This window comes from Phaenicophaeus curvirostris, chromosome 2 (genome assembly GCF_032191515.1).
Source record: "Phaenicophaeus curvirostris isolate KB17595 chromosome 2, BPBGC_Pcur_1.0, whole genome shotgun sequence".
In the NCBI taxonomy this organism is placed as follows: domain Eukaryota; kingdom Metazoa; phylum Chordata; class Aves; order Cuculiformes; family Cuculidae; genus Phaenicophaeus; species Phaenicophaeus curvirostris.
The window spans coordinates 120,186,032-120,192,689 of NC_091393.1; positions in this window are offsets into that span (position 1 = coordinate 120,186,032).

Below are 6,658 nucleotides of genomic sequence, written 5' to 3' on the forward strand. Positions count from 1 at the left end.
CAAAGGCAGGGGACAAGGAGGGTTTCATTCCATCCATGAGCTGAAGGTGAACTCCTCAAAGCCTGGGAACAGCTCTCAAAATCATTCCACACATCCATCCCCACGTGCAGCTATTGCACATCTTGTGTCTCGGGACCACTGGCTGTGTTTGCAAACCTGGTGGTGTGAAGGGTTAAAAGTTGGCCATCAACATCTAACCATCCACATTCAGCTTTTGTGAGAGAGAAACCCCCCTCACAGTCTGGTTTTTTTTTTTTTTTTCCCACCCTTCCCTTCTCCCTCACAGGCATCAGGGTGAGATTTACAGCCCTTTCCAGAGTCTGGCATCCCAACAAGAGTCTTAAAATTGGTTATCACTGGGCTGGGATTTCCCACCTCCCTGCAAATGCCAGTCAGAGCAGGGGTGACCCAAGCCCCCCAGTAATTTAGGGGCTGTGCCTGTACAGCATTGGGCACAGGCAGAGAGGGCAGCTGCAAGGTACAACAATGCAGCCTTTGAGAGTGAAGTTTCTCATGCAGATACAAATTTTAAAGTTATTTTGCTTTGCCAGCACCCTTTTTTGTAAAATTTTGGATATGCACGTACAACTTCAGTCTGGTGATGGCTCTCACTGTGCTGCAAGCAGTCACCTGGTGGGTTGCACCCACCCTTACTAAGGTGCTGATGATGGAGATGGACCAGGGAGATGGAAAAGCTGTTGCCTTCATGATAAAACCAAGTGATACAGACTGTTATGGTTTAACCCAGCAGGCAGCTAACCAGCACACAGCCTTTCACTCACACCCTCCCCCCATGGTGGGATGGGGAAGAGAATAAAAAAGTTAAAACTCGTGGGTTGAGATAAAGACAGTTTAATAGGACAGAAAAGTAAGGAAGATTAATAAAAACAATAATAGTAAGTACACTACGAGTGGTGCACAATGCAATTGCTAAGTGATGCCGAGCCAGTCCCCAGGCAGTGGCTGCTGCCCTCCCAGTCAACTCCCTCCATTTAATATTCAGCATGATGTCCTATGGCATGGAATATCCCTGTGGTCAGTTGGGGTCAACTGTCCCAGCTATGTCCCCTCCCAGCTTCTTGTGCACCCCCAGTGTACTTTCTGCTGGGATGATGTGAAAAACAGAAAAGGCTTTGACTCTGTGTAAACTCTGCTTAGCAACAAGTAAAATATCAGTGTGATATCAAGATTATTGTTGTATTAAACACAAAAAGACAGCACTATATGAGCTACTAGGAAGAAAATTAACTCTATCCCAGCTGAAACTAGAACACAAACCTAAAGCTACATTTAAGCTCTTAGCAGGAAATGGGTGGGTCAACATTTCCTGCAATATCTCATCAAAGCAAAAACTGGGTCCACAGTGATGAACCAAAGAGTGTTAGGGAATGGGCATGGGAGCCTCGTGAAACACAGTCCCTGGTCTGGTTTTGACATGGGATAAACAATCCCAGGATATGGCTTAGGAGTGAGCAAGACTAGAGCCCCTTCTCTAGAGACAGGTTGGATGCAGCTACCCAGGAGCGTTTAATTGCACAGACGTGGTCAGACAGGGTTAGTTTGCCTCAGGGTCAGAGACCAGATCTAGTATGGGTTAGGTTACTAGCAGAGGTGTTGCTGCTGAGGCTGAACATCTATCTCATCACAGTGACAAACCAAAAACTGTCATCTGCTATTTATTCTGTAAATTTTCATTTTTAATTTAGTTGTGTGATGGATTTTAAATAAGCTGCCATAAGACAGCAGTGAAAAGCTGAAACGAGCACCTTCTGAAGTCTCTTCATTGGTTTTGAAAGGTTTTTTTGCCTGAATTTATGTTGTTCAAGTTCACCCAAAAAACTATGGTGGGAAGCTGCTGAAGAACAGTGAAGTTCCCACTGACAAAGCTCTAACCACAAGCACCTATAGCGGGCACCTGAGGTTAGGTGTGATGAGTCAAAATAAACCTGTGCAGCACTAATGCTGTCTGTACCAATGGCTTAGATGTTTTTCTTTTGCTCAGTTGAAGTAAGACCTTTCTGTCGCACTCAGAGCTTCAGAAGCCACCATTTCCTTGAGCTGCATCCCACAGCACCACTGGGCACAGTATCTTTTCCAGCCTGAATCCTTGTGAACACTTGAATCCAAGCCTGGGTCTTTGCTGAGATGTAGTTTTACAAAGCCAAAGCTGGGAATTGATTGCTGTAGTGGTAATTCCCTCTGGACTTTCTTAGGAACCTAAATCTCCGGTGCCAATCTGAACATCAAAAATGCCGTGAGGTGGATGTGCCCTATAGCAAGCTAAATCTCATCTGCACCTTCTGAGCTGCCTTTGTATTACCAGAATTGGTCAGAATTGTCTATTCTTCTTCTATAATGGCAGTAGTTCAATGTAGCTTGGTTTGGAACCATATGCTTCTTGCTCTGGCTTCTGGCTTTAGGGAATTTCTCCTTGTAGGCATCCTGCTAACAAAGCACGGAGGAGCTGAACCTCCTGGTAGGGGAGCGTGGCCATTCTGTGGGACTACATGCTGGGAACATCTTGAAGGAGCATCAATAGTTGCTTCTTGGTTGGTTACCAAATAAACATCTTTCCACCAAAGCAAAGTCTCTGGGACTCAGCCTGTCCAGGCTAGGATGGGAAGAGAAGGCTATGGTGTCCTCGGTTCTGTCTTAGCCAGGTGCAGCCTCCACTCCCTGCACAGGGACTTGTACTAGGAAAGTCCTCTGACATCGTTGGAGGGCCACCTGGAAGCCAGGCAACCTGGAAATGCTGCAGAGGGACCTACAGAGGGCAGCAGGTTTTCAGCCAATGCTGTCCCCTTGTCAGCCTAAGGGAACCTGGGAAAGCACAGATCATATGCAGAAGGTTGTGGTCACCTGGCTGCTCATCTCCATGGATCATTGAGGCACCTGGGACTGGCTCTTTGCAGTATTGCTCTATTGTCTAGTCTGAGCATCCATCCCTCACCCCATCACAGTGATGTGCACACTGTGACTGAGGAATTGCCTTTCCATTGAAAGCGTTGCCCATCCCTTGCCTTCAGACCTAGCCTACAGTGGGATGCAGATTGTCAATTACTGGGACACGACAGGGTAAGGAAATAGGGCCCTGGGAATCTGGAATAATGTGGCAGGAAGTGCTGAAGCTTTTTCAGCATAAAACAGGTGCAAGTAAGATATATGGGGTTTGGATCATATATCCTGCATGTTGATGGAGGTAGAGTAGTGATTTAAGAACACAGGGGAAAGACAGGGGCATGTGAACAAGGCACAGGGCTGTAAATATTTCACTACTGCTTGGAATAGTTCTTAAACTTGGCTCTCCTCATTCAAATACCATTACTATGAACAATTAGGTTTCTTTCTCGGTATTTTCAGAGGCTGCTGTTTTGTTTTCCTATGAATTTCCAAACCAATTGTATTGTTGGTCCATCCATCAACCCCTCCCACTGAAAAACTTGTGAACTTTCTAGTGAATTGTAGCTGAGGTTGGTAAAGGAGGAGATGTTTCAATGATGCAAAGAACAGAGGAGCTGAGCAGAGAAGTGAGAAGACTAAGTCCTCTAGAGCCACATGATGAGCAGCACCAGAGTGTTAAACAGCACGATTTTGACAGGAAATCAGATTTTGTGACTTTCGCTGTCATGGAAAATTGTGATGGTTTTTGCATTGTGTGTTGCCTCAGGTTATCAGGGATATTTTCTTCATGGTTTTCTCCCAGGTGGGTCAACATCAAAGACAAAACCTAAATTGAGCCTGAAGTCCTACTGAAATCACAGTGAGATTTTTCAGCCCACCTGTTTTTTCATAGGTAAAAAGAAATCAATTTGATGACTCCAGAACTAGCTTTGCAAGCATGTATATTCACTTAGTGAATTATTCCTCCTTCCAACTCCAAAAAAGTTCCCAAGCTCTGAGAACTAGAAATCATTTCCAAAGAAAATCAAAACCTTTCCCAAAGACTTGAAGTGGTTCATTTGTAATGACTTTCCTTTGATAAACCTGTTAATATAATTCATTGCAGCTACCCACAGAAGCAAAAAAACCCATTTAAAATCTCAGAAGTGATATGTGGTTTTTTCCACTTCTCTATTTTGCTGGAAAAACAACTTGCATTCCACTTTCATTCTAAATTATTTTCCAGAACAGCTAGTGAACTAAAAATTACAGTAAGACATCTTCACTGAAAAACATTCGTGGAGGGAGCTTCAAGAGTGGGACTGAGTGCACCCTCAGCAAGGCTGTCGATGACACCAAGCTGTGTGTCAGTTCTGACACACTGGAGGGAAGAGATACCATCCAGAGGAACCTAAACAGTATGGAGAGGTGAGGCTGTGTGAACCTCATGAAGTTCAAGAAGGCCAAGTGCAAGGTCCTGTACTTGGGTTGGGGCAATCCCAAGTACAAGCTGGGTGGAGAATGGATTGAGAGTAGCCCTGAACAGAAGGAGTTGGGGATGTTTGTGGATGAGAAGCTCAATATAAGCCAGCAAAGTACACTTGCAGTCCAGAAAACCAGCTGTATCCTGGGCTGTATCTAAAGCAGTGGGACCAGCAGGGTGAGGGAGGGGATTCCTCCCCTCTACACTGCTCTTGTGTGATCTCACCTGGAGTCCTGCATTCAGTTCTGGAGTCCTAAGCACAGGAAGGATGTGGATGTGTTAGAGAAAGTCCAGAGGAGGCCACAAAGATGGTGCAAGAGCTGGAGAACCTCTCAGACAAGGCCAGGTTGAAAGAATTGAGGTTATTTAGTCTGGAGGACAGAAGGCTCCAGGGAGACCTTCTAGCAGCCCTCTAGTACTTCAAGTGGGCCTACAGGAAAGCTGTGGAGGGGCTGTTTCTCAGGAAGTGCAGGGATAGGATGAGGGGGAACAGCTTCAATCTGAGAGAGGAGACAGTTACAGTAGATATTAGGAAGAACATTTTTCCTGTGAGGGTAGGGAGGCACAGGTTGCCCAGAGAAATGGAGGATGCCCCATCCCTGGAGGTGTTCAAGGCCAGGTTGGATGGGGTGCTGAGCAACCTGACCGAGTGGAAGGTGTCCCTGCCCATGGCAGGGGAGTTGGAACTGGGTGGCCTTTAAGGTCTCTTCCCAAACCCTTCTATGATTCTATGATCCAGTCCATCTTGGGTGGACACCATCTCCTCAAACTTCAGCTAAGAAACTCTGTGATTATCCTAAACTTGTTTCCTTGGTTTTCCGAGCCAAGGAAGGAAAAGGTAAGGAAAACTCACCTCAGATACCTGCTTTAAATTGAGAGGAATGAATGAGGAAGAGACGAGCTGCAGCACCCCTGTTCTTACTACCCCCATCAGTGCCAGAGTCCATTTCTGCTCATTCACGTGACAAAAGCTGGATGAAATTTCCAGATTTTGTAGCTGATAGTCAGAAAAAAAGTTTCACTTCGACACTTGTTAGCTTAACAAACTGAATCTTCAGCTCGGGGCAGAAAAGAAAGATTAATAATTGTTTTTGACTTTTTTTTCATCCCAGTAGTTTGATTTTTTATGTTTCTGGATCAGACTGATCCATTTGGGGGGCACTAAAATGAAAATAAGTGAGATGTTGTTTTTTGTTAGGTTCTTCTGCTTTACTGTTTTTCCAGCCTAGTGAATGAACTGTAAAATCAAACATTTAAATCCCTCCCAGTGAACACTGCTCCAAAGAGTTTCATACTTTGGAGGTTGCCTTCATCCTCCAGACAGAATCAGCAGGAGTCTATTATCTCAGCAAGTGATAGTACCTGAAACTGAAGGATCAAGACCCAAGATTCAACCTTCTCTTACTTGAAGTTGTCAGCTCTCATCTCAAAAAAGAGTTGATAAACAGCCCATTGCTCAACCAGCCTCAGGCAGGATCCCTCTTATCCTGTTTGATGCAGCTTTTTCTGGCTTGTCTTTCTGCTTGGTCTGAATGTGGCAGAGGTTCTATTCAAAATCCAGCAGGATCAGTAGGTGACACACCCCAGCTTCCTGGCCTTCAGGTGGGTTGGTGAGTCTGAAACTCTGCTGCTGAGGGTGGAAATACGAACGATGGAGCCTCACAGAATTGCATGGTTGAAAACCCAGCTGTGCCTGGAGACCCTTGGGGATAGCAGGCACTGAAACACCCCAGAGCAGTGAGGTCTGAGCTGATCTCTGCTCACAGCAGCTCCAGGGGGGCACTGGGTGCTCAGCCCACGCAAAGCGTTTTGCAATACAGCAAGTAGCGAATTGCACAAACTGGAGAGGTGGTAGATCTTACAAGATCTTACATACAAATGATAAAGAGGTATCAGGACGTGATGTCAGCAGTCTTTGGTATCTCTCTTCCCCCCGTGTCCTAAATGGCATTAGTTGTCTTGTACTCGTTGCCAACAGGCAGGCAGCTCTGAGGAGGAACACAGCTCATCTCTTCAGATGAGATTTTAAGCAGAAACAGAATGTCAAATGGAAAGTGAGTAAGATTACAGCACTGTAACCTAGAAAAGGTTCCCCTACAAAAGGGGAAACTGTTCAGACTAGAAACTGACTGGACAAACTCTCTGAAAGGTTAAGTGCATGCAATAAGTATCTCCACCTCTGCTATTGGCTCAGACTACTCTTTGCTGTGAATGCACCAATCTAGAAAACTCAAAATCCTATATTTCCCCTCCCATTTGCAGATCAGTTTTGCAACCTGTGGCTCCAGGGGGGTG